We start from the raw sequence: 7,842 nt of genomic DNA on the forward strand, positions 1-7,842 counted from the left end.
GTTATCCCAGTTTTGAAACCGGGGAACGATCCTTCCTTTTCCAAGAGCTATCGGCCCATCAGCTTACTCTCTGCCCTATCCAAGCTGTTTGAAAAGTCATTACAAAGGCGAATTCTTGCTTTCGCAGATGAACAGGATATATTTCTGGAAGAACAGTTTGGGTTCCGGAAAGGAAGATCCACCATCCACCAACTCACAAGGGTTAACAACGTCATCCAGCAAAACAAATCAGTGTCCAAAACGACTGCCATGGCAATATTGGGTATTGAAAAGGCATTCGATAATGTGTGGCACGATGGACTGGTGATCAAACTGCATCGGTATAATTTTCCCATGTATCTTATTAAAATTATCAAAAATTATCTTGCAGATAGAGCATTCCAGGTCTCTCTGAATAATGCACTTTCAGAAAGATTTACTATTCCTGCTGGTGTACCCTAAGGAAGTATCCTAGGTCCCATTCTATACAACATTTTCACATCAGACATCCCACCTCTTCCAGGTGGTGGTGTTCTGTCACAATTTGCTGATGATACTGCCATTCTTTACAAAGGTCGTGTCATTAATGCTCTGAAGAATAAACTACAGACAGGTCTGGACGCTTTAACGGAATATTTTACAAGCTGGAAAATTGTGATCAATGCAGCAAAAACTCAGGTCATCTTGTTTCCACATTCAAGATCTCCAAAACTTGTTCCATCAGACGAATGCAGAATACGATTCGGTGATGAGGTCATTCAATGGTCCGATGAAGTTATCTATCTAGGACTCACCTTTGACAGACATCTGATATTCAGGTCACATGTTGACAAAATCGTTCAAAAATGCAGCATACTCATTAGGTCTCTGTATCCGCTGATTTGTAGAACATCTAAACTATGCCTGAAGAATCAGATGGCTGTCTATAAACAAATCATCTACCCCGCAATTGAATACGCAGTCCCTGTTTGGCGGGGCTGTGCACGAACACACAAACTTAGGCTCCAGCGCATTCAAAGTAAGATCTTAAAGATGATTCTAAATCTACCCCCTTGGACAAAGACTAGTGAAGTACATGAGATGGCCTCCCTGGATATACTAGAACAAAAATTCGAACAATACTGCACGAAATTTGAAGAGAGGTGCTCAACCTCTGAAATACAAATAATTCAAAATTTGTACGTATTAGGTTAGGGATAGTTATAAGTAGGTAGATATTTTATTAATAATTAAAATAAATATTATGATTAAACATTAGTATGTAAAACAAGAGTAACTAAAACACCTAATATTAATAACGAATCGTATGAACAACAAAGATGAAAGGCCAAAGGGTCAAAACACTTGTACTGTAAAATGTTGATGTAATACACAAAAATAAGATTAATAAACAGATATTTATGCAAAAAAAAATGCCTAAATTTTAACCATCGAACCAGCGAACTTAGATCCTCGTTTAAAGGTGCAACAGCTTCATTGAAATCTTTAGCCGTAATGAACAGAACAGTATCATCAGCAAACAAATTTATATCACAGAAACGTAAGACTCGTTTCATATCATTAATATACAAAATAAATAGAATAGGACCTAACACACTTCCCTGAGGCACACCACGTGAATTGCCGAGTAAACTAGACACTACATCGTTAAAACCAGTCTTTTGAGATCTACCACATAAATAGTTTTCAAACCATTCATGTGCCATTCCCCCAATGCCAAAACGCCGTAATATCTGCAACAATAAAGGTCTTGAAATTGTTTCAAATGGCTCTCTTCAGATCCAAGAACACAGCAAAAATACTCTCTTTGGCTTCGATTTTCTCCTTCCATTTTGCCAATACTAGGTTCAAAGCGGTTTCACAAGAGTGGCCCTTACGATATCCCGATTGAATTTTTTCCAGCGTGTGCAACATGTTAATGGGACGGTACTCCTCGGCTTTATCCGTACCAGTAACCTTGTGGATACGAACCACCAGAGATTCTTTCCACACTTTTGGCACGTGCCCCGTGTACAACGATTCATTTACCAAATTCAGTAGATCGTGTCCGATAACATGAAAGCAATCCTGTATCACTTTTGAGTTTACATTGTCAATACCCGTCGATTTTCCCAAATTAAAACAAATATTTTTCAATTGTTCAAAAGTGATTGGTTGAAATTCATCAAGTCTACAATAGTTATTCATCGGCTGTGTTATTTCAACAGGTTCACCTACCAATTCAATACTTTGATTGATCTGCTGAACACTGTTTATGAAATAACTGTTGAACTTTTTAGATATAATTTGTTCTGTGTGTTCTTCTATACCGTCAAAAGTTATGCTTTTCGATGCACTATGTGTAGGCTTGATAAGCTGTTTGAGAATTTTCCATAACTCTCTACTGTTTTGTTGATTTTGATCGATTCTCCTCTGTATGTATTCATATCTAGTCTTCTTCAGGGACCGTGAATAAATATTTCGTGCTTGTGTATATCTACTCCAGTAACTATCATTGTTAGTTCTACAAAATCTCTTGTACTGTTCATCCCGCTCCTGTTTTAACCTTGAGAGGTCTATTGAGTACCAACTACTCGAGCTGTTCAAACTAACATACTTTTCAATTACTAATTCATTAGTACACTTTTTCAGTATGTCAGTAAGAATAGATGCCCTGTGATCCAAATTTCCAGTCAACTATGTACAACAGAAGCTTCATGATACAAGTCGAGATATGGTTTGCTTTGAATAGTTTTTCCAACACTTGATTTTCACCGTATCTTCCTCATTTCTAGAGCTACTCGTTACGGAAATTGCAATTGTTTCATGATCTGAAATCTTGCAATCTGATTCCACATTTGAATAGACACCGTCGAAATTGGAATACACGTGATCTATCAATGTTTTACTGTATCTCGAAATTCTTGTATATTCATTCACAGTTTGCTTCAAATTGAAAAATTCTGCTAACTGTTTCAATTGACTCGAACCTTGATCACTGAGCCAATCAATATTAAAATCTCCAGTAATAATATTTAGTTTACCAAAATCGACGAAATTCTCCCACCAGTTTTCTAGAATTTCCAGAAACTGGCGGTCGCTTGAACTTGAAGAGTGGTAAACGACTCCATAATTTTCCATCTGCATGCCTCTTTCAACTGATATACCCAAGAACCAATTATTTCCAACTGCTTCGTTTGATTGAATGCTGAATTTAGTTGATCCTCTGGTGTAAATTGCAACTCCACCCGTGTGCCTGGAATGAGACAAACAAAAAGCAACAATGTAACCCGGAAAACTGAACTGATCCGAAAGCGTCAGAATCACCAATATGTGTTTCTGAGAGCAAAACTAATAAAGGATGTCTATCCTCTATAAGATGACGCATTGCGACATAATTAGAAGACAAACCGGCTATGTTCAAATACAAAATATCTGAATGCCTCTCATCGATTAGTTACTATTCCATTGACATAATGTTGTTCTTTTTCGTTTCAAGCAATCTCAGATATACAGGACACTGCTTACTAAATGCTGGATGGTGAATGTCTAAATTCAATTTCCTTTCTTTGTTCATTTTCAGACAATTAACACATTTGAATTCAGTTGAAGAACACTCAGATGTTCTATGTGCGGATTTACATTTGGAACAATTTTCACTGTTTAAACATTCGGTGCTCTTGTGACCAAACTCACCACACTTGAAACAGCGCAATACGTTGAACGACTCGAAAACCGAACACCTATCCCAGCTGACGCCAACCTTTCCGGCGGCCATCAAACTAGAATATGTATTTTCATCAACCTCAATTATAACACTGAATTTGTTATATTTGAAGCGTGGATTCTCAAAGTAAGCAACAACTTTGACATCTTCAATCGAAATTTCCTGATTTTGACTTTTCAATAGGTCAATAAATACATCAGAGGAATATCGATCACTCATCCCCACTATTTTCAGTTTTGGTTTCCCGGGCTTGGGTATAACAGCGTTGTATTCAGTACCTAAATTGCTTTCAATGTTTTCTTTCACTGACTGAATATCCTCTCCTGCTACACACTCAACAATAATCGAGCCATCTTTACCATTTTTGAAATTACTAATTTTATGTGTTCTTGGATCCAACCTACCCTTCAAAAATTGTCTCGTGTCATCACTTGTTTGCGAAGACTCAATAGGTTTAATCATAATAACCGAGCGAGTCTTACGTTTTCTGTTACTTTTCGTTCTATTTCTAGCTAATTTACCAGAAAAAACATCCGCGTATGACTTTTTATTATTTTTATCAAAAACTTCGTCATTACTATCATTATCAACATTTTTATCATATGGTTCATCATCAGTATTAGACATAATTTTTCTTTTGCGTCTGGGATTTCCATCTGACTCCGAATGAGTCTTTCTATCTGCAACAATTTTCTTTCTCTTCATTACGACTAATTCATTATCATTGCGCTGATTTTTAATCACGAAACTTTTCAAATCTTCCAACTTTTTGGCCACACTGTTTTCTAAACAGGCCATTTTGCTCTCCAGAGCATCATTGGAAGATCTGATCAGTCTCTCGATTCCACTCTCTATCGCGATATTAATATGTGCCTCGATACTCTCCCGCACAGCAGCAAACGAATCAGTGATGGATTTGAATTTCTCCATCTCTTTCTTCATATTACTAATGAACGAAAGAACATCATACTTTGGCATCATATTAGACACCGCGGCACCTTCCAAACAAGCCCAGTACAGCGCTGGTATAGCCATTCTCGCAAACTGAACATGTTATTCTAATATCTGATATGGTTATTTTTTCCTTACACTTCACACATTCACCCATCATTCATGCACAAACCACACCGGCCCGACACACAGCTGCGTGATGGGATGTTCCATCCAACACCATTTGCAAAATTTAACAAAAGTTTTAGAAAGTATTAGAAAATACAACCTAAAATTAAACCCAAACAAATGTAAATTTTTTAATACCGAAGTGACATATCTAGGACATAAAATTACAGATAAAGGAATACTACCTGACAGTACAAAATATGACGCCATCAGCAACTATCCGATATCGGAAAATAGCGACAACACTAGACGATTTGTAGCTTTCTGCAATTATTTCCGTGAATTCGTACCAAATTTTGCAACGATAGCACACCCTCTCAATCAACTCCTTAAGAAAAACAAACAACTAATGAATGCCAAAACGCTTTCAACACACTAAAACTATACTTAATGTCACCTAAACTACTTCAATATGCAGACTTCACACTACCCTTCATACTCACAACCGACGCTTCAGACGTAGGTTGCGGAGCTGTACTTTCTCAAATCAGAGATGAAAACGACTTAATTATAGCCTTTGCGAGCAAAACCTTCACCCCCGGACAAAAGAACAAATCAACAATACTAAAGGAACTAACAGGAATACACTGGGAAATAAATTACTTTAAGCCTTACTTATGTAGAAAAAAATTTACGATCAAGACAAACCACCGACCTGCAGTATATCTGTTTAACATGAAAAACCCTACTTCTAAGCTAACAAAAATGAGATTAGATTTAGAAGAATTTGGTTTCAACATGGAATATATTAATGGAAAAAGCAACACTACAGTACATGTCTTATTCAGAATTTTTACAACCTCCGATGAATTAAAAGCCCTCAACGTATTTAGAGTCAACACAAGAGCCATGACAAAATTGAATGATAATAATTTTAATAATAACAACAATGTTAACAACAGCAATTTTAACAATGAACCGACAACTGTGGCAGACAAGTTACCAACGACAAAAGATAAAGAGACTGATCACCTCGTTATCTATACGATCGAAACCCTGACTGAAACGACAACCTTACCTAAGTTAAGAATTACTGTAGAAAATACATAAATAATTATTAGCACAAATAAAAAAAATAATAAAGCAAATAGCAACACATGTAAATGAAAGAAGAGCTCTAGAACTCATACTTTCAACACTACAACAAGAAATGACAAAAATGAAAATAAAGTCGCAATATCGACAGAAGAAGCAATATTTAAAAGGATACCCATAAATATATTTAAATCGTTAGTACAACAAACGATTAAAACCATACAAATAATAATGTATCATCCACCCAAGTTCATCAGTGAACCTGGCAAGATACAGAATCTTTTAAATAATTATCACGAAACCCCGTAAGGGAGGACATGTAGGACATAAGAGAATATTACACTTTTAAAGATATGAAAGGATGTAAAAACTCATATATCCATATAAACCCACTAGAAGTATAAATAGGCGAAATAGTGTATTTACAAAACGAAAATAGGAAGAAACTTGATTCATTTTATATAAAAATAATAAAATTTTTAGATGTAAATTGCGAAATCGAAAACAACATAACAAAGCAACGAATGATAGTACACAAAAACAGACTTGTAAAAGGTTAAATCAAAAAATCAAAATTTATATATATATATATATATATATATATATATATATATATATATATATATATATATATATATATATATATATATATATATATATATATATATATATATATATATATATATATATATATATATATATATATATATATATATATATATATATATATATATATTATATATTACACTACGTTACATCATTCAACCTAAAGAATTGTAATGTAGCATGATAATATTGACCCGACTAAACCAAACGAAATACTTTCCCACATTCCAGCATTCACACCATCTCTAACCAATCCTTCTCTGATCACAGATCATAAACTAAAACCAAACATGTACCTAAATCCCAAACACCAATCCTTACATCCTTTATCCTTCAATCACAATGCATCCAAATTAGTAACAGGTCGTAAAACACTTGACGATCGTTACATTCCCCAAGAGCCAACCATATGATTCACACTAAGTTCCCATGCTAGCCGGCCGTGTTGCAACATACGCTGCACATAGCAAGCTAAGCAAGCTACCCACACTATATGCCTAGGCGACATTTCTTTCCCTTGCGTAATGCGCTATAGGTTCAATCGCCTTTTTAGCATTTATGCACCAATAGATACTCTCTCTTTCTCCTCTCTCACGCTAACAATTTATTCAACGAAATAATTGCAACTGGCTCCTCCCACCTTTATGTACATTATAGAACAGGCAGTAGGTTAGCTTAAGTTTGAAAACCTTTGAATAAAACAATTGCAATTGAACAACCAAACGAAACGGTTGAGTGTTTTAATTCAAAAAGAAAAAAATCCTATCGAAAAATATAGAACACAAGGTATCATAAGGCCAAGCAAAAGTCCGTGGAATGCACCAGTCCTATGTGTTCCCAAGAAGGACGATGAATTTGGTAACAAGAAATACAGAATCGTGGTTGACTTCAGGCAGTGACGTACCCACAGGGGGGGCAGAGGGGTTCCAAATATTAATGAATACGGTACTTTATGAGAAAGGAGGGGTTTAAGCAATCGTCTATCTGGATGATATAATTGTTATCGGTGTTACCATCATATTTTGAAAAATGAAATAAAGCATTTAGAACATGTAATTGACAAAGAAGGAATTCGTCCTATGGAGGACAATATAAAAACAATGAAAGAGATGGCTGAATCATAGCAATTCTTAGGAACAGTAAATTTCTACGGAAAATTCATACCTCATATAGCAGAGAAACTTAAACAATTGAACGATCTCTTGCGAAAGAATGTTGAGTTTACTTGGAGAGAAGAGTGTCAAAAATCTTTTGAGGAATTGAGCAATTTTTTAACTTCAGACACACTATTGGTTAGACCAAACTATAAAGATACGTTCGAGATCACGACAGATGCAAACGAGTACGCTATTGGAGCAGTACTCTCGAATGAAAAATCGATCCATAGGCCCATTTCT

This window comes from Malaya genurostris, chromosome 2 (genome assembly GCF_030247185.1).
Source record: "Malaya genurostris strain Urasoe2022 chromosome 2, Malgen_1.1, whole genome shotgun sequence".
NCBI classification, from domain to species: Eukaryota; Metazoa; Arthropoda; class Insecta; order Diptera; family Culicidae; genus Malaya; species Malaya genurostris.